At 35.3% G+C, this 17,363-nt stretch overlaps 1 long non-coding RNA gene across 3 annotated transcripts in view; it reads left to right on the top strand.

The window, feature by feature from the left end:
• Positions 1-16,971, top strand: part of LOC129085213 (uncharacterized) — a 43,670-nt gene extending 26,699 nt beyond the window's left edge. For 2 of the 3 annotated variants that reach the window (XR_008530684.1, XR_008530682.1), the window contains 2 exons: positions 6,422-6,681; positions 15,469-16,971. This is a non-coding gene — a long non-coding RNA (uncharacterized LOC129085213). Of the gene's footprint in view, positions 1-6,421; positions 6,682-12,895; positions 12,988-15,468 lie in introns of all 3 variants that reach the window. The other variant, XR_008530683.1, reaches the window with a different exon arrangement.
• The last annotated feature ends 392 nt before the right edge of the window (positions 16,972-17,363 follow it).

The following is a 17,363-nucleotide window of genomic DNA, read 5'->3' as shown; positions in this document are numbered from 1 at the left end:
CTGTCCAAATGCTTCTCCATCTTCCTCCCATGCCCCATCTCTCACCTCACACCCATGTTCTCAGTCACAGAGTTCCATCTAAACTATTCCATTCTCCACAAATTACCCGCCCCCCAAAGAAAAAATTAATTCTGGCACTTAGGCCTATATCATACCGCTTTCCTCAAGCCATCCTAAGTCTCCATTAAATTCCTTTAGCATGCCCAGCTCTTTCCCATGTTAGGGCCTTGTGTTTTCAGTTTACTCTGTCTATGTGTTAGACACTTAGGGGAAACCATAATTTGTTTTCCTTTTCACTTTGACTATAACTGTCTACTGAGAAACTACATTTCCGAGTTGCCCTTTCATCCACATGTAGCCATATTACTAAACTGAGTGGCTATAAGTGAAAATGATTATCCCATTTAACCCTCAACAACATGTAGAGAAGGCGTTAATACCATCATTATTTCACTTCACAAAGAAGACAAGGCTTTCAAAGTTTTAGAAGCTCAGTCAGTTAAAAGTTTATACTTTCAAGCTGAGACTCTTCTATGCCCATATATTTCTTGTTATTTTGGTTTGCAGGAATCAGGTGTAAAAATTCAGGCAGTTCTAGGACTTCTATAATTGAGACCCATGTCCTAGTGACTGACAGCCACACCGAGGCAGGCCAGTTCCATGATAGCCTGTCTGAACATCCAGCTGACCTTCCTATATAAGGGCAACTTCATGTCATCGGTTTAAACTTCTTCCTAAATGTGCATCACCTTGCTGGCTGGAAACGGTGACGGTGAAGCAACTGGAGAAGTCCACGGGTGGGGATGGCAGGCTGCCCTTTCAGCCTGACTCCTATGTGACTTGACTGAGCAGAGCCTGACTAATGACCCAAGGCTGTTAAGTGACAAAGAAATAAACTTCTGTACTGATGAGTCATTGAATTTTAGAGTCTATCTACTGATCATTATCTCCAACTAATATACCCCACAGCACTTTTCAGCTAGTAGTAAATAAATGCTATTGGTACTTCAGGTCTCAGCTTCAATACTCCTTCCTCAGAGAGCCTTTCCAAAGCTCTGAAACTAGACAGTTTTCCTTGTATATCCTAACTTAGGACCCAGCTTTTTTCTCTTAGAAGTCTCAGCACCATCTAGACCTCTATTTTACTTTCTTGATTATTTGTTTCCCTCACTGGATTGTAAGTTCCATGAGTTTAGGGACCACACCTGCTTATTCCACAACGTTAACACACTGTCTGGCACTGACCTGACATTCGATAAAGGTTTAAGTAAATACAGCTCCTAGTAATAATTAGGAAAATCATTGTCATGTATTGAATACTGAGATTTTGTAAGAGTTGTACTGTTTTAGATATATCACTTCATTAAATTTTCTCAATGATATATAGGGAAACTACTTGATAATAATATAATTGTTCCATTTTTCTAGGATAAAGTAGGTTTAACAAGCTTCAATCACTCAGGCAGGGTTGCACAATTCAAAGCTTACATTTTCAAGTTGGGACTGTGTTCTGTGTTCCTGTATCTCTTGATATTATGGTTAGCAAGAGTCAAGTGCACAATGCCCAGGCAGTTTAATCGAGAAATCCAGGATTTCTACTTATCGAGATTCAGATCCTAGTGAATTATGACCACACCATAGCAGGCTAGTTTTAATAATAACAGGCCTTAACATCCAGCTCACCTTCCTACATAACTGCAACACTTACCTTCTTGTCTGTATGTGATTGCAACAGCAGCACCATTTATAATTTAAAAACTATCCTCTAAAGCAGGGGTGTCCAGCCTTTTGGCATCTCTGGGCCACACTGGAAGAGTTGTCTTGGGCCACACATTAAACACACAAACACTAATGAAAACTGATGAGTGAAAAAAAAGGTCCGTGCCTAGTTTTCATGATATCCACCACCACAAATAAGGAGAAAAGCCCCACCTAATAAACCTAATTATGCAGCGACCCTTTCAATAATTTTTTAAAATTGTCAAGCAGGTTCCAAGTTTGTCATCAGCAATATAGAAAATATACGTATCTAAGTAATAAAATGTCATTGACTTTTTAAATATTTTTATTATAAAAGGAAAAGAGGGCAGCATAAAACCAGTGGGATGTTTGACACTGTATTGAGAAACTTGTGCATCAGTATCTGGTTTGATAGAAGTAGTTGTAATTCTCAGTGAGTTCTCAAGATGCTCATCAGATATTTTGGTTCTAATTTTACTTACAATGTGTTTCATCTTGAAAATAGTTGCTCGCAAATGTAGGTGCTGCCAAATAGCAATGACATGAATAAGGTGTGATTGTGAGACAAGGGATATTTGTCTCTGGGATGATAGGACCTATCAAAGTCCAGTAAAGAGACATGATCAAGTTTTTCTTTAAGTTGAATGTCAGATTGCAGTTCTATGCCTTCCATTTGAAAATTGGCAGGCAACCTATTTTTGTCAACTGAAAATGGAGTTGCAAATATAGAAATGACTATTATTTTCCTGGAAATCTTGAAATCTGTTTTCAAATTCTTGTACCAAATCTAAAAGCAAGGCTGCATATTTTTCACTGTTCACGAGACTGTGTTTAGCCAATACGTCAAAATGCATAAAATTGTTTGCCTTAATTTGAGCTTGCCACAATTTCACTTCCATGTGGACCACTGTTATGGTTTGAAACATGCTATTGATAAGTTGATTTTCACCTTGAAGATGCCTATTTAACATATTTAAATAGCAGTTAAATTAAAAAAAACCCAGCTAAATCTGTAAGCCAGTTTTCACTGTCAAGTACCAGCACAAATTCGTTTTTGATATCATAAGTGACTTGATAAGATGTCACAAATCATAAAATCTTCTCAACATTTGGCCTTGACTTAGCTATGTTACTTCTGAAAAGTAAATGATGTTGTCACAGTCAACATCAATACTTTTAAGGAATTCCTGGAATTGCAATGATTCAATCCTTTGGCTCTTATGAAATTCACAGTCTTGATGATTTGCATGAAGTTATATTTTCAAAGCTTTTGTGCATAAATTCTCTTGATGTACTATGCAATGATACTTCACCAAACATGAGTTTTGGGTGGCAATTGAATCGTTTTCTATTAATTTTACAAGAGAATTTTACCTTCCATCACTGGGGCACCATCAGTAACTATACCAGATGTGTTGACAATGACAAAGAAAGTCACTTTAACATATTTTTTACTGCTTCATATAAATCTCTTGATTTATTTGTGTCTTTTAATAGCACTAAAGAAGCCATTTCTTCAGCGACATTATATTTGTCATCAATACCTCTAATAAAAATGGCAAATTGAGCTGTGTCTGTAGCATCAGTGCCACCATCCATCACCAAAGCATGAAACTTCAAATTAGCAACTTTACTCTCCAAACTTCTTTTGATAGATTTTCCAGTTTCTTCAATTCACCTGGCTATAGCATGGTGAGGCAAACATATTTCAAAAATATCCCCTTTTTTCTCAGGGCAACTTATATCTGCCACACTTTCTATACATTGCTTAATACACTCACCAGCAGTAAATGGTTTTGATGTTTTTGCTATGAAACATGCTACCACATAGCTAGCTGTTACAATGGAATCTACCCAAGATGTAACTATTTGAAAAAAATTTTGTTGAGAAGACAGACTTTTTTTCAGTTCTGCTATTTTGTCTTTAAGACACAATCCTTCATATGCATTGAATTTGGCAGCATGTTTTTGAATATAATGACTTTCCAAGTTACAGTCTTTGAAAACTAGCACAAATTCCCTACAAATTAAGCAGAGTGCCTTACTGTTTGCCTGAACAAAAAAGTAGTCATCTGTCCACTTTTCACTGAACAATCTTTCATTCATGATTTTTTGTTTTGGGGGGTTCTTTTTTCTTTTGAGATGTTGTAGAAGCCCTGCTGGGATTAAAAAAAAATAATAATCGATAAGGGACTTTATGTAAGTTTATTATTAAAATTAATTAACAGAAAAATAGAAAGCAAGGTTTGGGCCTTTCCACAGCCCTCTTCACTGCCAATGCAGGGTAAGGCAGAGGTCCAATTGTAAAGCATGGCAGGCAATGTGTGAGGCACCACCAATGTGAGGAAGTACCTGCAATAATCAAGTAAGAATGCTTACCAGAATTCTAAATAGCATTATATATCTAATGTTGCAATGGTAAGTTGAAATATCATTGATAATCGCTACCTCACTGAATCACCAGAAGCACATGTAACATCTGATAGTGTCAATTCTACTGTCTGTGCTTGAAAAATAACACACTAGAAGACGCACACCATCATAAAACTGAAGCCAAGCATACATACAAATAGTGAGACCTTACATACATCTATTTTAGGTGACATTGTGACATATAATCACAAAAAAACTCATAATGTTTTAAGTAAGTTCATAATTTTGTGTTGGGCCACATTCATAACCATCCTGGGCCGCATGTGGCCTGCGGGCCCTGGGTTGGACGCCCCTGCTCTAAAGCCTGTGTAGTTAATTCAAGGTTTGTCATAAAGTAACATTGTTTTGAACTGTATATAACTCTCAAAGAGGCAACCACAAGATTTTTTAAATTTTCTTTTTTTTTAAAATCAAAAATTTGATCTGGAATTTATTCATATTTCAGTGTTAATAATAATTCTCTTATTGCATGTTTTTTGTTAACAAACCCCTCACACACTACACAAAACCAAGCCAAGAGTTTAATAGTGAGCAGGAAAAAAAAATCTATCTAACTGTAAAATAACTTGTGTGAAAAAAAGATCAGGAAAAGCATTAAATCGGGAACCAGGGTACTGAGAATCTAGGTCTGCACTGCCCAATATTGTAGCTGTCACCCACAGTGGCTCTTTACATTTTAATTTAAATTAAATAAAAATTAAAAACTTAATTCCTCAGTTACATCAGCCACTAGCCACAGTTTAGGTGCTCACCAGTCACATGTGCCTAATAGCTTCTCTATGAGACAGTACAGATTTATAGAACATCTCCATTATTACAATAAATTCTACAGGACAACACTATTCTAAACCAGTAATTTTTTGTTTTTGAGACACTTAAAATGCTTAAAGTTTACTGAGGATCCCCAAGAATTTTCTTAAAAATATGAATTAAAACTAATAATATTTATTGAATTAGAAACTAAAACAGAAAATATAAAATACCAACTTATATTCCATTAGCCACCAGAACAATGAGATCATCATAGATCATTTAGTCTCTGGAAAACTCCATTACACACTCTGAAAGAACCAGGAGGGGAAAAGCCAATAACAACTGAGTGTTGTGAAATGTTTTAACCTGAAAAACACCCTTAAAGGCTCTCAGGGTCTCCTAAGGGTCCCAGATCACAATTTGAAAGCCACTGGTCTAGATTCTACTATGTCCTTCCCTAGTTTTCACGTTCCCTTTTCTTCTAAATGCTATGGTGCTTATTTTGCCCAAACAAAGATAAATGTTATGCCAAGTGTGAACAGTTTGCAAAGTAAAATAAAATGCTCTGATTTCTTTATCAAACCAGGCTTCTTTGAGAGGAAGGAAATGCAAACAAACTCTTCTACTCAAAGACTAATTCTAACTGAATTGAGGCCTAACAGCCTAATATGATGAATACATTAGCTATGGTTAGAATTAGGTGAGGCTTAATGATTTCCTTGCTTTTGCCCCAATAGATTTTCCTAAACATATATGAAAATCACAGTGGCTCAAACTGAACAGCCTCAGGCAGCAACTTGATATTTATACTTTGAATTCTTCCAGCAAAATTTGTGTTCATCATGTTAGATAGGACGTCTTCAAAGATCATTTTGCAGTACAAATAATATGTTCCAAAAATATCAGTCTTGAATCTGATCAAGACCATTAGAGTTATTCAGAATGTTTGGTTTTAGATAAAATAGTCCTAGGTTCTTCCTGCTTGGTCCTAAGAGTGATAAAATATTACACAATGCTATAAACATCTTGATTTTTAGAATAAAGACTTTCTCTGTCAACATATTATTCCTAAACTTAAAATTAAATTGCTGATAAAACACATTATAATACTTTAACCATAATAGATTTTGCAAAGATGTCTCTGGGATTTTGTAAATGCTCATTCTGGTAATATTCTGAATCTGGATGATTTTAATGATAAAAACTCAAGAAATATTCCACAGATTTTACTGGCATCTGTGATTCAAGTTACCCCCAGCTATGTTGCCTTTTTTTTTTCTTTTTTTGTCAGTGCTTGATTTGAGGGAAGCAAGGGAATGAGAGGAAAGGAAGAATTCCCCACTGCAGTGGTAAAGGGTAGAGCTAGTTGGGTCAAACATTTCACCAAGTGCAGTTGTTGCCTCTTCTGAAGATTTCCTGCTAGTCATTGGCAAGAGAACTTATAACTAATCTCTTTACTCTGAGAGTGAACAAGTCTTAATTTCTTCTCTTTTAGATGATACCAGTTCATCTTTTTGTCTAGATGAGCTGAGTATGTATCCTGAGTGTGACCTTTGAGACCACCAGAGGAAATTTTCCAAGTGATGCTATTTGGTTGTGCCACTGGATTGACCTGTATTCATTTTCCACTCCCTTCAAGATCTGAGTTGGGGCTGCCACTGAAAGCCGTGGAATATGGAGGACCTTATTTGTATATGATCTTAAGAGAAAGAAGTCACCCCTGTAGATTCATACCAGCCAGACTCCTTCTTGACTGTAAGTCCAACCTCAGAATGAGCCAGAAATAGGTACAGTTTTCCTATTATGGATCTGGACCTCGTCTATTTATGTCTTCAGCTTTGCTTTGGAACTATCTCCTTAAGAAAACCTCACAAATGTATAATCTGTTATTGTGCCTGGGAACACACAATGCTTGACAGCATATGGTTGTTTGATGATGCAAAGAGTTAGGAGATTGAAAGCTCCTTTCATATATATTTTTTTGATAATAAATTCTATCTTTTAGTGAGCTATCACTAGGTGCCAGGTTCTTCACTGAGCATGTTGTATGTTACCTAAATAAATTCTGCATAACTCTAGGAAATAGATACTGTTATTATTTATAATTCACCAAAAGAGAAAGAATCTCAGAAAGATTAAGAAACAATTTACCTGGAATTGGACACCAGGTTATCTGTTCCCTTATCTCTTCCTCTTTTCTTCAAGTGCCCTTTGTAGACTTAGCACAAACCAGGTGTTTTTTTGTTCGCCTACCTTATGCTCATTTTTTCTTCCAAAGTATATATGTATATGTGTGTGTATTTATATGTATATATGTGTGTTTACATGTATATATACTTTATACAAAGTATATAAATATGTGTGTAAAAACATTTATGTAGTGCTTATTAAATGTCAAACACTGTTCTAGACCCTTGACATGAATTACTTCATTTAATCCATACAACAACCCTATGAAGTAATAATCATAATCACCCTGTCTTGATTTGAAAAGAAAGAGAAACTCTGTAAAATGTTACCTATATTGTATCACTGCAAATTATAATCTCTCTAGCACATTGCGATAAATTAAATCTGAGGTCTTCTAAAGAACTCTTAAATAATATTTTATCTTATTTCTTTAAAGATGTTTTAGATCTTTTAAGATTTTATTTATTTATTTATTTTTAGAGAGAGAGGAAGGAAAGGAGAAAGAGAGGGAGAGAAACATCAATGTGTGGTTCCTGTAGTGTACACCCTACTGGGAACCTGGCCTGCAACCCAAGCATGGGCCCTGACTGGGAATCGAACCAGCTACCCTTTGGCTTGCAGACCAGCACTCAGTCCACTGAGCCACACCAACCAGGGCGTTAAATAATATTTTTAAAATCATTGTGAGCAGAATTAGTCCCATGTTAAAATTTGTATTCCATGTGCACCAAGTCTTGCTTTGGCTTCTTAACAGCATGTTTTCTTTCTAATTGGTGACTATGACATCTCTGTGCCAGAGAGGTTTAGTAAACATCCTTTCTCCAGGGCCAGTGCCATTCTCTTGCAAAGATTTCAGATCAAGGTGTAGTTCAAACTTGTTAGACCATCTCCTTCTGCACTTTTACAAACTCACTAGCTCCGAATGTTATTCTGTTCTCTTAAGGCAGTCCATACTTCTGTCATGCTTCTTCATCTAATCTTTGTGGATGGAGATTACTGGCAGTGGAGGTAACATGAGTTTCTTGTTTTATGCAAATGATTTCCTCCCTTTTCCACATCATTTCATATATTGTCATGCAAGTTTGGCACTCGGTCTTGCTTGACCACATCTGAATAGAATTATGCTCCTTGGAAGCCAAATTTCTTCTTTTCCTGTGAACTAAAGCTCATTTATGTGTTCTGTGAAGTAACCTGAGGCAACATGTTTATTATCACAAGTTGAATTAATAATGATGATTAAATGTTACAGCAGCTGAGCCCTTTAGTTTTTGCACATTACTTGATGTAAACTCTGGTTAAGTGGAATGTGAGGGAAAAGGCTTGGGGACTTTTTTTATTGCTCAAGAAGATTCCTTGTGGCAACTGAGAAATGTGGGAAAAAACCGAAGTGATTGTTCAGTTGGTTTCTCAAGCAATACTTTGAAATCTTTTTCAGTTAAATAACTCTGAAGTGCATGGTTTGTGCAAAGCTTAAAGTAGTTGCTTCAGGGAATGATGCATGCCACCTGCCATGAAGAATTTAACATGATAAAACCCTGAGTGCACTCATGCATAATAGATAGGAGAGGGTCAGGGAGGTGATATATGGTTTTATTTATTTATTTATTTATTTATTTAAAATGAATTAATTTATTTTTTCAAATACATTTGTCTCTGCCTCCCCCCCACATTTTCCCTTGCCCCCTCCCTCCTTCCCTCCCTCCCTCAACTCCTCCCCTTTGGTTTTGTCCATGAGTCCTTGCTATATGTTCCTTGACTTGCCCCTTCCCTCCCTTTTCCCCTGCCCCCCCCTCCTTCCCTCTTGTCTCTGTTGGTTTCTTTTCCTTTCAATGTTGCTGGTCTTATTTTCCTTGCATCTTTGTATTGTTGGTTAGGTTCCACGTATAGGTGAGATCATATGGTATTTGTCTTTTGCCCCCGGGCTTATTTCGCTTAGCATAAAGCTCTCGAGGTCCATCCATGCTGTTGCAAAGTTTAGTAGTTCTTTTTTCTTTCTGCTGCGTAGTATGGAAGAAATCACATGTGTATGAGATAAACAAGAAGAGCATAGTGAAAACAAATGGCAGAGCTTTGAAAACATGGGTAAACTTTTCTCAAGTACAGATCGGATTAAGACTTCTGGTTTCTAGTGATGTCAGGCTAGGTTATTGGGAGTCACAATCCTGCAGAAAATAAATAAAAAAGGCTTGATAAAATATTTTTAAGTATTTTAAAAATTGCAAAGCCCAAAATACAATTAATTATTAGATAAATATTTGCAGAAAATCAGGAACTCAGAAAATAAGTGGAGCATAGAAGAACTTTTTCCCCAAAGAGTTTGATTTGTTAATTCCCCAAAATATGAACTTTAATTTTGACCTCCCACATATAATGGCCAATCCAACAGAAGACTGCCTTCAATAAGCTCATAACTCAGGAGGCTGCACAGACAGAATAAAAAAAAGAACCAAGTGTAAAGTAGTCCTCAACTGTACTTCACATTGAATGGTTAAGTCCAGGTAATTTTAAACCTCAAATTTTAAGATTTAAGGTGGTCTTGGACTGGTAGTGATTTGGAGCACAACTCGATTTGGAGAAAGAATGAGCAGCTTACAGGAACTCAACATCAAGTTCAATACACTTTATTTACTGCACATAAGAATATGATCACATCCATGTAGAAACTGAGTATGTGTGTGTGTGTATTGATGGTACTATAAAATGACACTCTACTTGTAGCTTTCACCTTTTTAAAAAAAAAAAAAACTGGAAGTGCTAATGAAAAAGAATCTGCCCACTTTTGTAATTTTCTCAGAATAAGATACTGGGTGAATATTTAAGTCAAGAATATCCAGTTTACACATCTTTCTTGCCATGAAATAGTTCCTCTCAAAAGTATTCAACGTTGAGTAATGAGTCCTTCCAAAGAATTTCCATTTTGAAAATATGCAAATCATAGCTAATATCCTTTAAGAACTTGGAATAAAAGAGCAAGTTTCCTCGGAAGGTATGACAGACATTTCCCCTCAATTATTTGGACTGTTGTGAGATGTCACATACCTGGTGCATTCAGGCTATAGCCAAGATCATTAGCCACTTAAAATATATGAGTGTAAAATATAGAATATTTTTTTTCTTTCTGTCTCCATTGAGGGATCATCTCCAACTTTCTGACTCCTAAATGCCGGACTGTGCCCAAGTCCATTCTGTGACCTCTTCTCCCTTTATCTACAGTCAAGACCTAGGTTAACTCATCTAGTCCTGCAGCTTTAATTACCACTTGCAGGATGAGTATGCTTCCATTACTGTCTCTACCTCTCACCTTTCCTCTGAGCATCTGAACAGATGCTGCAACCATTCAACAGTTCCACATAGATGTCTAACAGGCATCTCAAATCCTGCTTGTCCAAAAAGAACTATTTATTCTCCAATACAAACTTACTTATCCCTGGTCTTTATTTAGTAAAAGGCAACACCAATCACTCTGTTGCTAAAACCAAAATTGTGTTGCCTGCCTTGATCTTTCATTTATTTTCATGCTCTGCATCAAATCCATCAGCAAATGCTGTTGACTCTATCTTCAGAATATATTACTCCTTCAGTATTCCTCACTCCTCCTGTTGTTAATCCGTTAGTCCAAGCCACCATCGCTGTGTGTGTCATATTTACTGTAATAGCCACTAAACTTGTCTCTTTGCCTCCACTCTTGCCCCTGTACCCTCACTATGCTCTACAACCAAGGGTGTCCAAACTTTTGGTGTCTCTGGGCCACACTGGGAGAAGAGTTGTTTTGGGTCACACATTAAATACACAAACACTGATAAGCAAAAACAAGTTTTTATGTAAATTTATGATTTCGTATTGCGCCGTATTTATAGCCATCCTGGGCCATATGCAGCCTGCGGGCTGGGGGTTGGACGCCCCTGCTACACTCTAGCTGGACTGATGTTTTAAAATGAAACACAGTATTTTACTCTCTTGCTCTTAGTCTTTCAATGACTTCCCAGGACACTTGGAAGAAAATCTAAAATCTTTTCCATGACTGCCAAGTCCTTTATTAGGGTCTCTGGCTACCTCTTTGGCTTCATTTTTGAGACTCTTCCTCTCATTTATTCCACTATTTCCACCTTTATTTTCTTATTCCTCCTCAAACTCACAGCTCACAGTTTCATTCAGGAACTTTGCTCAATGCTCTTCCATCTGCCGGGAATGCTCTTCCACCAGAGAGTCACATGACTTACCCCCTCATTTTAATATGTTTTCTGTTCAAATGACACCCCTCCTCGTAAAATTCTTTCTGGAATATCCTAGGAATTTCCTTGCCCATTTATTTTTCTTCTTTGCCCCATCTCATTTTTCTGATATAAATATTAGACTATATTGTAATATAACCTAATATTATGTTATATATTTGTGTATTTGTTTTTGCCTTGTCTTCCTTGCTACAATATCAGCACCACCAAGAGAGAGCTCTCTATATCCTCAGTTTCTAGACATAGGCCAAGAAAATGGACACTCAACATATATCTGTTAAATTATTGAATGAATGAATTAATGAATTTGAGTGAGTGAATAAATGAATCAATGCAAGTATGCCAGATTGTTAGGTTACATGGAATGGAGTGTTTTGTTTTTTTTTTAAAGATTTTATTTATTTATTTTTAGAGAGTGGGAAAGAGAGGGAGAAAGAGAAGGAGAGAAACATCAGTTTGTGGTTGCCTCTAGCACACCTACCACAGGGGACCTGGCCTGCAACCCAGGCATTGTGCCCTGACTGGGAATCGAACCGGCAACCCTTTGCTTCACAGTCTGGCGCTCAATCTGCTCAGCCACACCAGGCAGGGCAGAATGGAGTTTTTAGTTACTAATAAACTTCAAGCTGGCTTCATTCCCAGATAGTGAAAGAATCTATTTCCTCTCCATTTTCTAGAATCTGGCCTTGGAAACTGGTTAGACTTCAATAAAAGCTGTTCTTTGTTCATTTTACATAAGATTACCAACTCTCTTCATCCTATTGCCTCCACTGTGAGGATAATAACAGAACCGACCTATTTCATAAGATTGCTATGGAGATTAAGTAACTTAATATATAAAAGTCTTTAAGACACTGGCATATATGGTAAGTGTTCAATAAGTATTATTTATTGCCATTAATATTATAGTTGTTACTTTAAATTTAGAGTTTCTTCCTATATTTATTTTCACCGGTAATGGGTTACTCTCACTTTCTGTATCTGGTATATGGAAAAATTCATTAAATGTTACTATTGTGTTTATTCCATCTGCTATAAGCTGTTCTGTCCTCACTTTACACAGAGGTCTGGGGCCACAAAAATAACCTGGTTCAACCTGTGAGTATGCCAAAGTGATCTTAATGATTATGGGAAAAATTCAATTTTTCTATTACCCTTAAATTTTTTGCCAAAACATTAGAATCTCTCTTATTATCAGTTATAAATGTATAGGAAATAAAAATAGTGAAACTGAAGCTCATTTAGTACACTGTAATTTTAAATATTATAAACACTAAGTGCAAACATTTTATTTCTTTGTAAAAAGCTTTTTAGGAGTAGTTGAAACAGTGCTTGTTTTCTCATTGTATAACTTACTTTTTTCGACACCGTGGCTGTTAGATGCCTAAATTTGAATCTGCATTTAACATTTTACCCTTTGCACTTTCAATCTCATGAGATATCTCCGAAATGACTTAATTTTATTTATTTATTTCTGCCTGCGTCAATTCCTTTGCGATATCCTCATCCTTTTCATTACAACTACCGTCCTCATTGATGTCCGCAAGTTCATCTTTGCTATGTTCCTCTGGCTGCATCACTGGCGTTTCCGCAAAGGCAGCAGCATCAACATTCCGACAGTGAGCTATTTCTTCTAGAGGTCCGTTTACATTTGACTTGAATTTCACGTCTAGATGTATCATTTTTCACTAAATTCGCTGCACTTTGTTTTCTGCTGGCCAATTCCCTTTTCTGGTGATCCACTTTGGGAAATATGTGTGTTTTTACTATGGGGAAGACAGGGAGGCATCCCAGCTTCACTTGTGGCTGTCTGTGTGTGCACCAGTAGCAGACGTGCAGTGACCAATCACACTGACAGACTTTGTGAGAAGTGCTGTGATTGGTTACTGATCACGATGTCCATCTGCTATTTCTATAAGGATTTTTACAATTGCTTGTATTTGATGATAATAGCCTAAACCAGGGAAATAGTAGTGAGAAGCTGAAGATAGTCAGATTCTACATATTTTTAAGGGTAGATACAACAGGATTTCCTGACAAAAATAATATGCAACATGTGAATAAAGTAAGTAAAAGGAAGTCAAGAAAGCCTTCGAGATTTTTGGCCTGAGCAATTGAAAGGATGAGGTTTGCGTTGACTATGTTGGAGAGAGTTGTAGGTAGATGAGGGTGCTGTGCATGTTAGCGTTGAGAGATCTTTTAGATATTCAAGTGGAGATGTGGAATAGAAGTTAGATATACAAGTCTGGAGCTCAGGAGAGGGTCCAAGGGTGGGGTTAAAAGTTTGGGAGTGATTGACCCATAGATGACATTTAAAGACATGAGATTGGATGAAGTCACCAAGATTTGTTCTTTTTCTTTTCCTCTGCTTTTAATTTCCTCTTCTCCTCTACTCATTCTGATGCTTCTGAATTTTCTAGAATTAGAACAGGAATAGAAATTACAGAGAAAGAGCAAATTTTTCTTTCTACTTAATTGGTGCTGTTTGTGGCTCTTTCTTGGTTGATACTGGCTGGTCATGCATTATTTTATCCCAGGCTGCACGTTAGCTTTTGATGAGATTGTCAGTTAGTTCTCCAAATATCCTTACACAAAATATTCTGCACCGTTCTATTCTTTGATGGAGACAAGGTGGGATACAGATGCCACCTAACTTTTTATGAAACCCCTCTCCCAATTCTCTCCCCATGGCACTATACCTCCAGCTTCCTTCTGCTGGTGTGGTTTTTTTTCCTTCTTTTTATCTAACAGGGAACCCGTTTGTAATGTCTCTTAAAGATGACTTATGCCATTATACTTATAAGTAAAATCTTTACACATGATAAAACAGACTGGAAGAAGGTATACTAAAATGATGGCAGTAGTTATGTTAATATAGTGAGGCTTAAGTAATTATTTTCTCATCTATTATCCAAAATATATTATAAAGTGGTTAAATGTCTTTTTCAGTGAAAAACTATAGGTATATAGCATTTTTGTATACAGATGCATATTCTGTATACAAGTATATATAGACTTTTCATGTAAAATACAAAATATTGATGTACATAAATATTTAATATAAAATACAATATATGCTATTTACTTAATATATATACACACAAACATAAATGCATATAATAAACACACACTCATATATACCTATGTTTAAAGTTTAAAGTGACATTTATTCTTCCCAGATGACACTACCATAATATATTAATGCATTTTAAAACATGAGCTACTTTAAAACATTCCCAGTTGAAAAGATCTTTTAAATATAGGTTCATTATTCTTAGATGTGGTGTATATGACCCATTCATTGAGACGCTTGTGTTCCAGCACTCCAAAATTAGAGAATATATGTTTAGGGGAGGAATGCATAGTAGGAGGCAGATTTGTTATCTCTTATCTCAATAAATTCCTGTGTAGCAAATTTTGGGGAGTAAATGGAATCCAGCAGGATTTTTTAAAGATAAAAAGATGACTGTAGAAAGTCTTTTGAAAAACTGAGTTATCAGGCTGAAGGTGGATCTCCTGGGGGAAGGAAAACTGTAGCTTATTTTCCAACACAATCCTGCTGAAGAACTATAAGGTGTCAATTAATATATAATGATGAAGACAACAAGAATAATAGGAATTAAGTTTTGCAAACTGTTTAGATGTATAGAAAAAAACAAATGATTTATACATCTTAACTGAAAGAAATAAAAGAATGAGCTTTTACAACAATATTAGCATGAACAATAATAATAATAAATAATCACTACCATTTACTAAAAGCTTATTATATGCCAAGTGTTTATGTTAGCACTTTACATGTATCTGTTATAGCAATCTTGTCAGTGGTGGTGTGGGGTTGGCTAGTATTTTTCTTCTTATTTTACAGAAGCTGAAGCTGAGTCTCAGAGAGGTTTAGTAATGCTGCCAAGGTGCATAAGTGTGCACACATGTGTACACATACTTGAATTAGGGGAAAGATATACTCAATTCTTAGATTGCAATGTTATACTTATATCAGTTTTGCCCAAATTAATCTAGATATAAATTATATTATATTACTATACTAATCTATATTAAGTATATTAATTTATAAATATAATTTCAATAATACAAGTATTTTCCTTTTCTTTGGAATTAGACAAATTGATTCTAAAGTTCACATGGAAAAACAAACATTGTAGAAGAAGCCATGAAGTCATTGAAAATGGAGAGTTACAAGAGGATGATTAACTCTATCAGATACTGAAGAATATAAAGGGATGAAAATTTTTAATTTCTTTCTGTAGTATTTATGTTGCAATTCTATTTTTCAATATGATTTAGGCCATAAATATTTTTATGCCATTCCTAGTCACATAATAATCACCTATATATCTGATACCACTGCTGTTCTTTCATTTTTATTCAGATAGCATTGATTTATAACATTATACAGGTTTCAGATGAGTGATATAATGAACTAAATTCACAGAGAGATTAAATATATGCTAGAGAAGGCATTTAAAACCATGGGGGAAGAAATAAGGAAATAAATGGAGTTGGGAACAAATGGTTAACCATCTGAGAAAAAGATAAAGCTGAATATCATCTGACTCCTTATACCAAAATAATTTCCAGATGGCTGGAACATCTAAATTTGAAGTGATAAAAGAGTTTTGGAATGGGAAAGAGCTATGGAAGCAAAACAAAAAAAGATGCCTTTAATAAATAATTTCATGAATTAACTATACTGAAAAATAATATGTTTTGTGGGGAAAAACTGAAACAAAATTAAAATACAAAGGGGAAGTAGAAAATAAATATTTTGCAATTTATTTTGCAGGAAAAATGTTTGTTTTGTGTATAAATATCTATTACAAATAAATGGTAAGACCAATGTTCAACAGAAAAAATTTCCCAGAAAGTAAAATATAAATGGCTGCAAAAAATTGAAAAGAATCCCAGCATCTCTCATTAGAGAAATCCAAATTGAAACAATAAAATAGTAGTTTTCACCTATCATGCTGACAAAGTTCAAAAAATTAACATACAGCATTATCATTAGGATGCTGAGAAATAAGCATTTTCACAGTCTAATATAGGGAGTTTAAATTAATGCAAATTCTTTGGAAAAGTTTTAGCAATGATTATTAAACTGTAAAATGCACATATCTTTTGACTCAGAAATTTCTATTCTGTGAGTTTATCCTATAGATATACTTGCATAACAGGTACACAAAAATAAATACATAAATATTCACTAAAACTGTGTTTATTGTACAGAAACATTTGGAAACACCTAAATGTTCATGAGAATAAACTGGTGAACTAAACAATGGTATGTATTTGCACTACAATACCCTACTCCCCCACCCCATCTTGAGTAAGGAAAGAAAACAAGGAAAGAAGGGAAAGAAGAAGGGAGGAAGGAAGATGTTCTGAAATGAAACCATGCTCCCATTATGTCATAAATATGCTGATGCATGCAAAGAACATTTCTAGGACTCTAATGAATTATTGGTAAAAATCATTACTCCTAAGGATATAAATTAGATAATTCAGGGTTTGAGTTGAGAGGAAAATTTATTTCTCCTTTTTTCTAAAAAGAAAAACCAAAACCCTATATAACCCCTAACATTGTTTGAATTTTTATTATGTATTGTTTTTCAATAAATATAACACATGGACCTATTTGATGTTGTAAGTTTTGGCCAGTGGGTAAGAAACTGACTGACTTTGGGTGATGGGCACAATGCGTATACAGATGATGTATCATAGAATTGTACACTTGAAACCTATATGATTTTATTAACCAATGTCACCACAATAAATTCAATTTTTAAAAAAATTAATTGAGCTTTACATGTATGATATACACAGAATGCTGTGTGCACACTATACTTCAATTTAAAGGGTAAATATCAATAATAAGAATGGTAACAAAATCATATTTCTGTGCAAAAAATAGCAAATTGAATAAAATCATGTGATAGTAAGAGTGTGGATATTTTTTTTTGACCAGGTTGTCCCAGGAGTATCATAATTTGAATGACT

The sequence above is a fragment of the Pteronotus mesoamericanus genome, unplaced genomic scaffold, assembly GCF_021234165.1.
Source record: "Pteronotus mesoamericanus isolate MK-2021 breed Mesoamerican mustached bat unplaced genomic scaffold, CSHL_Meso_final contig_130, whole genome shotgun sequence".
NCBI classification, from domain to species: domain Eukaryota; kingdom Metazoa; phylum Chordata; class Mammalia; order Chiroptera; family Mormoopidae; genus Pteronotus; species Pteronotus mesoamericanus.
This window is presented reverse-complemented; position numbering and strand designations above follow the sequence as displayed.